The sequence below is a fragment of the Parasteatoda tepidariorum genome, chromosome 6 (assembly GCF_982258835.1).
Source record: "Parasteatoda tepidariorum strain Cologne lab strain chromosome 6, Ptep-v5.0, whole genome shotgun sequence".
NCBI lineage: Eukaryota > Metazoa > Arthropoda > Arachnida > Araneae > Theridiidae > Parasteatoda > Parasteatoda tepidariorum.
Genome location: NC_141760.1, coordinates 68092319 through 68106613, shown reverse-complemented (window position 1 = coordinate 68106613; position 14295 = coordinate 68092319).

The window sequence follows — 14295 nt, the reverse complement described above, 5'->3', positions numbered from 1 at the left end:
GTGATCCCTTTAATTCTATTCAACAAGACTCTGCCAATTGAATGATTTATTTACATTCCCGCTATTATCTCTGTTCCGTTATTCAAACATTGCTAAGTAAACTTGTCTAGTTCCTGTAATAGACGGTGCAGTTTTGAATAATGCAGATAAAAGGGAATTGTTACGAATGCATGATTCTTTAGAGTAGAAGTCAAGAAAATGTAATGCATTGTATTAGCTGATACCGTTCCTGAATATCCTGAAGCTCAGCAGCCAGTAAATCTAACAAACCTTATCTTTTTAGTTTTGAAATATTTTTTTAAATTCCTTTTGTCCTTTATAATTTTAAAATTATTGTTTCTATCCTCAAAACTATCAGATACTCTACCTCAATATTTTACCTATTCTTTCCTCAAAACTATCAATAACTCTAAATTATTTTTGATTAAATTTTGATATATAACACTTTACGTCATTTACATCTTTCACTAATCTTAGATAAATATTTTTTATGAAGGAATAATGTATGAAATATTATTGTTAAAAACAAATAATTTGCCTAGATTGTGTATTTACAGTTACAACAGTAATAAGAGATTATTTTTTTTTTGACATAAAGGGAAAATTGGCAGCATTGGCAAAGAAGAAAAAGCGGGTTTGAATCAAAAAATGAGAATTTTAGCTTTTTGAAAATATCCAACTGTATATAATTCCATCATTTGAGTTGAATTTATCAAGTGTTATTTTATTAGAAATGGCGTTTTGTTAAATCATTTAAATTACCATTTTTTCATAAAAAAAATAGTTAAATTTGTATAAGGATTTATGCATTCAATAGAATATAAATAAAAAAAAATATTTATTTCATTTATATAAAAATTTAAGTAGTTTTTAATAGTTCATAAAAATTAGTTAAATTTTAATGACTTTAATTATATTGCATAATTTATTATTAAATCAGCAAAATAGTGTTGAGTGACAAAATTTAAAAAGCTATTAAATATTTTGCTTATGTTCTAACATAGTTTTTGCCACTGAGTTTAGTTTTAGTTTCATATTTTTAGGCAAGTTCAACGAACTCCACTGGTCTAGAGTGAGCCATTTTCCAACTACAGAGGAGTTTAGTAGTTTCCATCCTTCTTCAGAGTTGAGTTGTGTTTTCTTCTCTGTGCTAGAAAAGAAGAGAGGGGAATTATCTGAAATTTGAATATGAATGAATATAAAGGAATCCGCAAACAGAATTGTAACCAGAATTGCATTCATAATAAATATCTATAAATTATAAAAAAAAAGCTTTCCGAATAATGCTGGAGTAGTAGAGTGATTGGTTAGAAATAGATACCAAATATTTTACGAAATCATTCTTCGTTATATTTTGCCTTTATTTAATGAGTGAATGAAAAACATATATCTTATAAACAAACATTTCGGATATTGATTTTATTGACCTGAGTTTGATGTTTCAAATGCCCACTTTTCTGCAAATAATAGCTATGATATAATCTAGTTCTTTGTATAGTAAACAGCAAAAAAAATTGGTTGAACTGTTCTTCAGAAATTACATTTTTTTAACTATATAACTTTTTAAAAAATTTCATTACCTAAAGACTTTCAGACCAATTAAGCTCAAAGATTGTATTTTGCCATTTCAAATTAAAATTTTTTAAAACCTTTCAGATGATGTAAAAATTTGTATGACTTATAAACCAAAAATTTTTCGACTACTATTACGTAAAATTATGAAAGGAATAATTAATAAAAATTATTTTTTGCATTAAACCATTTTTATATTAACCAGTTTTATACTCGTGTTCTGAAATGTTCGGTTCACTTAAAAATATATCTAGTTATAATGACATACGCAAAAAGTAAGTTAAAATTAATGGATCCAAACTTTCGAACGCTCTCCTGACCAAACTAGTGCTTCCACAATTATCGCCACTACCCATATTTTTAAGCTAAAAATTCCAAATCCTTCGAAAAATATTTACGTTTATTTCGAGAAATAATGCTTTTGTCATTACTTTATAGCCTTTTACTTTATAGACCAATCTAGTGCTGCCACAATTGTCGCCACTACCCATATTTTTAAGTTAAAAATTCCAAATCCTTCGAAAAATATTTGCGTTAATTTCGAGAAATAATGCTTTTGTCATTACTTTATAGCCTGCTCTATTAAACTTGTATGTTTAAGGTTAGCCCTTCAATTAAGATCGAGATTGATAAGATTTCAGATTGAATCTGAGCAGGAGAAAATCCGATCATTAGTTCAAAAGTAATTCGGAATGTTTATTTGTCTTATCATGCACTGTACATATTTGATATAACTTCTCGGCTTTCAAAGGAATTTTGCAGTTTATACAATTCTAGAAGTTTACATTATAAGCGAAGTAAAAATGAAAAATGACTCTTATTATCAAAAATATAAACTTCAATAATTGCATAGCCACAGCGAAAAATAAAAATATGTATGCATTGTTTATATTAAAATGACTTCAATTTATTCGCTAGAATCATCAGTGTAGGGTTAAGCTTTGAAATCTCATATGATCGGGGGATTATGTCACAGTGGTAACATTTGTTTCCATTTAACCATTTTGTCGAAAGAGAAATCTTTAAAGAAACTGATTTATTTTAAATAAAATGAAAAAAAAAACAAACAATTGAACGTGCCATTCTGTTTGCACCACTTCTTCGGTAGTGCTACAGTTACACGCATGCGCAGACATTTATCTGGGTATTTGTTTTCCCACTGACGCCATAATAGCAGGATTATATTATGTTTACATGTGTAAGGGTACGTTCAAAATGTTTAAGACGATTGAAGGTTTCCCCATTGTGAAAGTGCGTTCTGTTTTACCGTTGAGCAATAAATAGAATGATATGAAACATTGAGAAAATTGGGGCAAGCAATTAAAAAAAATGTGGGGAATACTCAGTAAAAGCATTGTATTGCTCATGATAACACAGTCCCGTGTTAACATGAGCAATACAATGGGCCTGAATACATCAGTATATATCACCGGTATTTTTACGTTTAAAAATTATTTATCTTTTTTAGATACCACATTACTTCATTTAATAATGATTTAGTTGCATTCTACATAAATTTCATTCAACAGTCCTCAGTAATATTTATATATATGTCACGGTGAATGACCAAAATCGGTGGTTGCTGACTTTCACCGGTGAATGTCGACAAACACCAAATACGTCGGTGAAAGATCGAATATTTCATTACATTCTTGTACATTCGGACCCTCAATGGTGTATGTCGACAATCACAGATATACTTTGGTGAATGTCCGAAATATTTATTACATTCAATTTGATATGAATTTATTCGTGGATATAATCACATTTATTCGATAGTTTAACCCTACACTGATGTTTTTTTAAGGTGAAGTGCCACTGCCCGGTATACATTTACCCGGTATACCCTGCACTGATATTTTTTTAAGGCCAAGTGCTGGTATATATTTGCCCGATACTCCAAACACTGATGTTTCTTCAAATCTATAGTTAGTAAGTATTAAAATATAGAATAAATATAAATATATCAAATAAATATAATAATATTAACGAATAAATTAATATAAAATTGGATATAACAAATATTTCGGACATTCACCAAAGCGACTACTAAAGTGATTGTTGACATTCACCGGTGAGAGTCAGAAATAAGGGTATTTAGCAAATATTTTGAACATACACCAAGCGACTACGTGAATGTTGACATTCACCGGTGAATGTTGACATTCTCCAGATTTCGGTGTTTCACCGTAGCATATATACATTGAAACTTACATTTAGACTTAATACTTATAGGATTGCTCTATTCAACTATATTATAATGTATTTCCTTTTGTTTCAGAAATAAAAGTAAGGGGAAAAACTATCCTTCAAAATTATATAAAAAATTTATCGAAGAAAAAATTCTCTTAAGATTAAGAATTGGAAAATACGAACATATCTAGACACGTATAAAATTAATGAGCTTCTGATTTATTTCTGAAAAACTTCATTCGAAAACTAATATTTCTTTAAAAAAATCATCCCAGACGTCTTTGTTCTTTTTGCAAGAAGAGCTTTTACGATACTCATTCATAAAAAAAAAACATAAAGTTTCTTTTCAGTCTCTTTAATGTTTAAAAAGACATTTTGAGTTGTTGCATCAGTACCAAATTACTCATCCGCTTAAGAGATCCTGTGTTTCAACATCACATTTTAGTAGCTCATAAAAACTTTAACTTATATACTTTTCTTTGCCAAAAGTAGTATGAAAGATATTACTTGATACTTTAAACTTTATGTTTTACACTTTCTCTGTTATTTATGTAATGCTACTGGAAAAGATTGGTATACAGATACCAATTTTTAAACTACCTGTAAGAGTTTTTTTTATCGGTGTCAAAAATGTCTTATAAAACTTTTACACATCTCTTCACTTTTTTTGTTGTTGTACGCATTTACGAAACTGAAATGTTAGTGTAGAGCAGCGATTCTCAACCACTGTGCGGCGGCACTTTTGTGTGCCGCCAAATTCTTAAAATGTGCCTCCAAATATTAGAAATGATACAATAAAAATAATAATGTTTTTTTTTATTACGAGTAAAGTTTAAATTAAAGAAAAGTGTATATATATAAAATATTGCATATATATGTATATATACATTTTATAATTTTTCCACTCTTTAAGCAAGCTAAATATTAGCTTTCAAACGGAAATAAAAGTTAATCATTAAGGTAAGCTTTGTAATTAATAGTTACAAAAACAAATTGACACAGGAAAACTAGCAAAAAAATAAGCTAACAATTGATAATCAGCAAAAACGTGCTTTTGTAGTACATATTTTTTTCTATTTCACATTCAAAATTATTATCACAAACTATTTAACACAGTGTATTAAAGGTAAGTAAACAACTTTGAAATTGATTTTTTTCATTGTTGTGCCGTCAAATTTCGAAATTGTTTAAAGTGTGGCGGCCCCCAAAAAAGGTTGAGAATCACTGGTGTAGAGTGTTTAAAACTGAAATTGTTCAAATAAAAAAGAAACATATATAATATAATTTAAATTTAATTTGAAAATATGATTTTATTTTTTTAATCATTTAATCTTGTTTCATGGAATTTCTTCTCTAATTTGAGCTAAAATGTTTAATCAAATTTGAGCTAAAATGTTTAATCAAAATTCGAAAATCGTTTACAAAATTACGCTATTTAAGCTATATATATTTTTACGGCATAGATTCACTTAAATTCTAGCACAGATTATTTAACTTGGTGAAAGTGTAAAAATATTTTAAATTAATAAGAAAAAAAATCTTATAATTTAAATTTAAAAATAATATGCCATTTTTTATTAATCCATTCTTTAATATAATTTCTTTTTAAATTCAAGTTATTAAAAAAAAATGTCTAATCAGAATTCAAAACTCTTCTGCAAAAATTTTCTTGTAATATTAGAAAGTATAATTTTACTCCATTAATTGTAACATTTTAAAAATATTTAGCATACTATCAAGCAAATACAGCATACAGCATGCAGCATATCATCGAACAAATCAGTGAGATTCAGATTAATCCAGATCATATAATGATAATATGTGAATAACTGTTATCATTTAATTTAAGAATATTATTTATATACAATAATATATTAAGTTAGACACTTTCAAAAAATACTATTTGAGACTCTGATCAATCCAGATCCTTTAATTAGAACTGAAAAATAATGTTAACCATTTTATGTAAAATTATCGTAACAAATAGTTAATAAAAACCATTTTGCATAAAATGAATATTATATAGGAATTATTTATAGCTGCGCCTAAAACGTATTAAGAAATATCTCTTTTTTAAACGAAAAATGCGTCATTAATTAGGATTATGCGTTCGAAAAACAGAAACTAATGAAATTGGTATGATAATAAACTGGTTTAACTATTTGACGAATGTAAAAATAAAAAACCCTTATGTTTTCAAAATTATAAGAAATAGCATTTAAAAAAATTAACTATATATTCTTCTTGCTACTGAGATTCTTTTCTTAATTTTTCTCAGATAAATATTAAAAAAATAAAAAATTCTAAATTGTTTAAAATTCTAAAAATTCTCTTCTCATCTGAGGACTTGTTATTATTGTGATTTTAAGTCTTTATATCATTGTATATTTAAGTAAATTTTTAAATGTAACTTTCAAAAATTATAATGCAACTAAACGCATGTAAAAATTATCTTAGCACATTTTTGCCTGGTAGTTTTAATGAAAAACCATAAAGTTCATCTCAGATTGCAATCCATAATCAAGCACTTCGAAATTACTTTAATGATTTACTTATTCAAAGCTACCATTCTTACTTCAATCGTGAATAAGATCTTTATCGCAAGTAATAATGTAGACTAATGAAAGTTCCTCATGTTCACAATTATTCACTCCATTCACTTCAATTAAGTTTATGTTCCGACCACTGAATTAAAGATTCGAATTTTCGAATATCTGCTCAAACCGTAATATTTCAGCAAACTTTTCTACTTAATGTAATGCAAGCATTACTAAATGGATGATAGTATCTACTTCTGAAATTTGCATTATGAGATCTGAAGATTTAGAGATTACTTGAAAGGAATAATTTTAAATAATTAACGTTTGATAGCATCTAATTTTAAAGTTCTTTTTGATAAACGTTAATATTTTTAAACTAAATTATGTAAAAAGAACGAATATTAAAATGTTTAGTATATATTACAGGGGCTCAACCAACCTGCGGCTCAGGAGGCACATGCGGCTCTTTGAAGGATTATTTGTGGCTCTTGATAAATGTGCCCAAGTTCCATTTTTTTTCTTGTGCTATTATATTTTTAAAAAATTATTACCGTTCCGTACGCATTTCAAAATATCTTTTAAATTACTGAGAACAAATATGAAAGACTAAGAGCAACGTTTTCCAAATCCAGGTGAGTTTTCCATCTCCAATACAATTATGTCCCAAAAAGCATCTGGAGAAGTATAATTAATAGAGATGTAAGAAGAGCAAGCTCTACAAGTAAAATATAAGTCGACGTCGATAACTGAATTTTGGAAATTTGTACCAGAATCGAAGTATCCTGAATTAAAAATGGCTGGTAGTAGAATTATTTCAATATTAGAAACAACGCACTGATGTGAATCATTTTATTCCACTTTGAAATTCGTGAAATCCAAACAACAATCAGTATTAATTAACCAGCATCTCAAAGAATTACTGAGAAGTGCTGTCACCAATTATTCATCATATTTTAAAGAATTATCAGGAAATGTGAAATAAATGTGTTTATTTTTTAACATTCAAATTCAGTACACTTATTTTGTACTTTTATGTGCTCAATAAATATAATTTATGTAAAAAACAAATTTTAATACCTTTTTGAGTATCTTTTAAATACGTAATTAATTGCGGCTCGTGAAAAATTTCAAAGTTTGGAAAATGGCTCGACTCTCAAGGAGCATGGCCACCCCTGATATATTATTTAGATTTGTGAACAATCTTTGTAATAGCGTATCAATTGCCGTGGATGAGATTAATATCATTTTTAACAAAATATTTTTAGATTTGGACGCCTTTTTTTAAATGGAGAAAACTTTCTTGTCAAATTATGATACTGCGTTTTTGTCACATTTCTGGTAAAACGCCGACTTAATAAAACCAAAAATATGCAATACTAAACCATTAATGTAATTATTTTTTCTTTGATATGGTAACGGCTTACCGGTAATCTTTGTTTTCAAAATTATAGTTCTTATTGCCACACATTTAGTATAAAATATAAACTGAAAAAAATGCAGCGAACCAAATAAATGTTTTTATGCCATGCTCTAGGAAATCATAATAAAATTATCAAATTTTGTCAAATATTATAGCCCACATTTAATAACTAATTCTACCACAATTATGACCAAAGCACTGCTGAAAAAATTACCAAGCTTTTTGCGCTCCGTAGAGCCAGAAAAATGGCAAATTTCACCATATTCAAGTAGTGTGAACCATGCTTTTTTCTTAGTGAATAATTTAAAAAGTTCTCTCTACGTTAATCCTGTTTTAAATATTTCGAAATGCTTCTTTTTTCTTCTTCGAACGAAAAAAAAGCAGAAAGAAATACGAAATACGTTCGCAAATGACTGAAAGTATCTTTACATTGTTATTTTTCTTCTTTCATCAGCTTTCGAAATTACGAAATTGTTGTTTAAATGCTATCACTAGCTTAACTTTTTAAAACAAAATATAAGTTTTACGCTTAGTCATGTTTTGTAATAATGTTATTATATACGGGCAAATAGCACGAAAGTTTCATAAGTAAAGTTATTAAAATTCAAAAGTGATTTTTTTTATCACGATAAATCATTGATTTAAATAAAGTTTTCCAAATATAAAGAACTTTAACATCAAGTATTGAAACTTTAACATCATTATGATATATTATTGTCAAGGAAGACCAATTGTACTATGGTAAAATAGGTTTTATAAGCACAAACAGGAATTCTGCAATCTAAAGACTCCTTAATTAATCAATTCAAAATATAAGCAGTTTAAATATTACTTTAATGAGTATATACTCAAATATATCACAGATTTGTTGTGTTTAGTACCTGTCCTGTGCATCATATTTAGTGAACGAGAAATTCCAAGGCACTGCATCTGACTCACTAACCTAATGACAACATTGCAACATAGTAAGTGTTTTTAGACTCTTTTAAGTAGATTTCTTTGGTACAAAGTTCTTTCTTTGGTACAAAGTTCAGAGTTGATAAGAAATTATTTATATAAGTTTATTTTAACAAATATGAATAAAATAATTTTTATACACTCACAATTGTTACTAAGATTTTTAAGCTTAGAGACATATTTATAAAATATTTTTTCAACAAATGTAATAATTGATTTTCTGTTCACGTCTGAGATCTTTGGAAAAGTTTTATCCAACAAGTTTCCTGGAATTGAATGTGAAATGAACTCCTTATTAAGCAACTTATTTTATTTTCCAATATTGAACATATCTGGACACATCTGATTTGCTGCTATCCAAATTTAATAACTTAATTTTAAAATAATTTCAGTAACTTAGTAATTTTAAACCCATCCAAGAAGAGAAAGAAAGCTATGGTTAAGAGCAATAACAGTATCATAAAGCAATAAGAAAAATTCCGTTTCATGGTGGATGCTTTGGAGAAAAAAATAATAACCTTTGCTGTACATATTGTCGAAAACCATGACAACATAGCATGGTTTTCCAACGGATAAGATATCGATAACCCATCACCGGTCTAACAAAAAGGACACTTTACTGTACTTGATGCTACCAAGATACTATAAAGTTGATACAGGGTGGATACCGTGTAGCCACTTGAAGACAAGAAAAAATCTCATCATTGCTTAACCACTGATAGTTTCTATGCATCCCCTTACTTAGCAGAATAAATAGTTTCATTTTTACAGAAAAAATTCTTCAATTGGATACTTTTTTAACATGGAAAAATATTTTAATTAATAAATAAACTAAGATATCGATTATTTGATACAGTGTATTTAAATATACTTATTAACTACATTTATTTTAAGAAAGAAATGAAAAATATTATTTAAGTTTTGTGTTCTCAGAGGAAGAAATATAATCAGAGAAATATTATCTGAGAGAAAGAAAATACTTCTCTTTATAAAAAAAAAGAATAAGGTACCTGAATATTCAGTTTTTGAGTCAATGGGTGGAAATCAGGTTAAAAGAAACGAAAGAGACATAATTGGAATTTATATCGTAATACAGTTTTTTTTTATGTATATATAGTCTGAAAGACCGCATTATGGTAAAGATATTAAATAATACCACCGATTTCTTATAGATATGAAATATTAGAAAGACAATTTATCCGCAAAGGTAAGTATATCAATCTGATAATATGTTAACGTCAGGACGCAGATTACGCAGTTAACGTCAGGACGCAGTGTTGATTTCACTTTGAAAGAGAGGTAAAGCATAAAAACTTCAAAATGCTCTAAGTGTATTCATGTTTTGTATTAAAAGAAATTTTGAGGTGTTGTTATCTTTTTACAAAAACAATGTAACTAACTTTTTTATTAAAGGGTGAAAAATTAAGTTTTTACCTTAATGCGAACTAGAGGCAAAAAGTAATCTGTTTTATTGAATTTCAAGTTATGCAGAACTTTCAAAGTATTTTTCAATTTGTTAATTTCTGCAAGTTTTTTCAACTAAAAAGCAAAACTAAACCGATAATTTTAAAAGGAGTAGTCTGTGTGTTTCTTTTAGAATTTTTGAACTGCTGGTGCAAGCGTTCTGAAATTTGAACAAAGGGCGATTTTAACCTCCAATCTCAGACATTGAGAAAAACCTTTAATTAGTCCGTTTTTGTACGACGATAGAAAATCTATTTTTTTCTTTAGGTTTAGCATTAAACATTGTTACAAATTAAACTAAAGACATTTTTTTCCTTTTCAATGGTTTTAAAGATATCGAAGATTTTTGTTACAATACAGGTCTTTTTTTATCAGAAACAGAGTATATTGCACGCTCTACAATAATGATTAATTATGTCAGGTTAGCTTTAGGAAAAAATAAACATTAAATTTCGTCACCGAATTAATTACCTGAAAACGATCAAGAACAAAGTGATTATTTTCTTTTTAACATCATGCTTTTGAAACGCATTTCTATGTATCTAATATAATGAAAATATTTAGATACGCTTATTAAATTTAACAAAAGAAGTGGTTTTCAAAAATTTTGCTTGATGAAGGGAAGTCTAGACTGAACCTAGATAACTTAAATCGCTTCCTGGCCCACTTTAATGTCGAAAAAAATTACAGCGATCTACATTTTAGATAAACATGCTTTTAAATATATTTTACACATTTAAGCTGAAAAAATCTTCCTTTTTATACCTTGGATCTCATATTGTAAATTGCTTATCATTTCCTTAATTTAACTATTAATCTAGATTTAGTTTCAACGTTTCTGATCTAAGCTATTTTTCTACATTGTAATTAATTAATGAAACACGTGGTGAATTCGAAACTTATGGGAATTTGCAAGCACATACATTTTGTTACGCAAAGTATTTTTCTCGAATATCTTTGATAATGTAGCAAAATAGTGAAAATAATCTTTTTCGGACTGGAGTGCCTTATTGGCTCTTAGCATTTCCGACAAAATTAAATTCCTAGTGCACTTTAGCATCCTAATAAGAGTCTCGGTGCTACCATCTAGTGTGGCAGAAACTAGAGATCCAAATTAACAAGGCCAACAGGATCTCACCCATTGTGGTGGTCCTGAAAGAGTGGATACCACTTCTGGAGAACGCACTTGGTCTGCTCATGTATGCGCACTTGTGCAGCTCATTGGAAAAAAAAATCTTTTTCGGATGAATACTCATACATTTGTTGCAGAATACTTCGTTCAAGCACCCGAAAACTGAAAGATACCGGACGTAGTTACAATGTCAGTATTCACACCAGGCTTCATTACCGGGTCGAGTAATAACTGGAACAAAACTTGTGCAATTTATATTATATTTTAAGGTTTTCTGTTTTCGCTCATTTAAAACTTGTGTTTTCATATTTTAAAATTTCATCTATTTCATATTTATTACATGTATGTAACGAAAAATGAAATTTCAAAAGAAAATTTAACATGACGCGACACATGCGCCACGCAGTCTGATTGTTGGTCAGATGTTGCCTAACATGCGTTGACCTCTATCAAATTTCGAAGAAAACTGATTAAACTTTGTTTGGATGAGTCAAAATTCGAAAAGGCCTAGTTTAGTTTATCCATCTAATAAAGCAAAACCACTGGGAAGAGAAATTAATAATAAAAGATTAAAACGATTTAGAGTGATGAAATTGTCTTACATTCTTCATTCTTCCTCATGATTGTGTGGCGTTAATTATTATCGATTAAGTAATTATTTTAATTTTTTCTCACTTTATTTCGTTCGGAGAATAGCTATTCAGCTAGTGTCTTATACAATCAATGATATTTGTATCAAATTTAAATTTAGGATTGGTATTTTTAATATATTTTTAACTTATCCTTTGCATTTTATTAATAAATATTATATAAAATATTTTCTTGTGCATGAACAGATAAAGACTAGTTTATACAAGGATGTATTATTAATGTAATTGTAAAATTAATAAACAATTGAAAATATGCTATAAGTATGTATTAAGAGTTACATATCAGTGCATAAAATTTTCGGGTTTAAAACGTTGCGTTTAGGTGTTTGTGCAGAACGCAATTTCGTTCTTTCAGTATAGTATAGGAAAAAGGTGGGTTTCTTGATATAAATATTTTTTAATCCAAATGTTTCTAAATTCTTTTAAATGTATCTAATCTTATGATAGTATAAAAGCAGAATTTTTTGCGATGACCTTTCACTGTTGCCTAGTATGTTCAGTTATATAAAAATCTGGAATTTCAAATTTTATTCTCAAAATATGTTTCTAATCACACAAAACATCTGTATACGAATAAAGTGTTAAAATGTTTGTATGTGCTTATTCAATAGTAAAACATTAGAGATATTTCAAACTAATGCATACCGTAATTCCTTTAATTTATTTGAAACACGAAGAGAAAAAGAAATTTTAAAATATAGACACATTAATAAAGAAATCAGAACAACGTTCTTTGAATAAATTATTTCTGTATTTGTAATAAATATTTGTTACGTACTACAATTTTAAAACATAAAAACCTATTTTGTTTGCTCAAAATTTATTACGTGATTTAAAGCACTACTCTGTTTTATGTTGCAACTATTTATTCAGCAATAAATCCGAACTCAAAATATAAAAATCATTTAAGCATTCTATGTAAACCAAAATTTCAATAATTCTAATATTATTTTTATATTACTTCTGCTTCTACTCTAGTAATACAGTTTTCTCAAAATCAATATTCACCATTCATTTCCTCATCTGAAATTCCACTCGACTTCCAAAGTTATTGGAAGCACGTCATCTCTAAAATAAACTCAAGAGATGTCGTGTGGAAGATAATTGTTTTCGATGTGATGAGTTGGAGTAATACAAATTATTAACTAAGCGTGAAAATCCCCGGTTCATGCGATGACCCATCTGGAGGACGAAATTTATGAAATTACCTGTATTCCGTGAATTATAATTTGGCGTGTCTTTGGTAATAATATTAAGGATTCCAAACTTTACTACTGTAGTTTTTTTTTTAATTATTAAGTGCTATAGTTAAACCTTGTATAATTTTGTTGATTTACAAAACTGAGAGCTTTCTAAATATACTGAAATAATTTACCAACGCAATTAATAAAGCTGAAATAATTCTTTTTCTTATTTATTATTATTCGTTGCCTTTTCGGGATGGTTTCACTTACTCAGTCAAAACAATTTTTATGAACCAAAATTCATCAAAGTGTAGGGGAGAGTGGGGTCAATTGTAACATTTTTTACTTAACTATTTTTAACTAACAAAAAATCCAATATATTATTAGTATTAATTGACAGACGAGTAAAGTAGACTATCCTCTACTGGAAAAAAAATAAATACCTGATTTTAAATATTATTATATTAGTTATTAAAAATTTTTGACAGTCGTGCAGTTGCTACAATTGTCCCCACTTATGGGGTCAATTGTAAATTCGAAATTTTTGCTCTGTTACAATCGTACCCTGTTACAATTGACCCCACTCTCCCCTACTTAAAGTGAACTATACTCAGGAGAACTCGTCATCAGTCTATTGCTCACAGTCAACTCATACTGAAGAAAGAAAGTTAGGTCAAAACTAACGGAATATGGTGAAGTGTAATATATATTTAGTTTCTAAGGAACACCGAAAAGCTCGGAAATTTTTACCGAAACATTTATGTAATTATTTTGACAAAATTAACCGTAAAATTTGGTTTAGTAATATGTAATAAAATGTGTTCAAATTTGACAATTTTATCCTGATCCCTTAAAGCATTATAAAAAAGTCACTTTTTTAATAAAATTTTCTTTTCAGTTTTATATGTTTTTCTAAATATGTGGTAATAAGTACTATAACTTTGAATTCCAAAACGTCGGGTGAACTGTTACTATATGAACAGAAAGTTATCAAATGAAAGGTTAAAATACTATATATATTCTATAAAATTTCATTACCATACAGTACGGAAATTTTACCAGATTTTTTTCACAATGCATGATAGTAATTTAGATTATAATTTTTTTTTATTTCATTACAATTTACTGTCAAACTACCGTTGATTTTACATCATTTGATGTTAAATGAACAAGCGCAGCAATA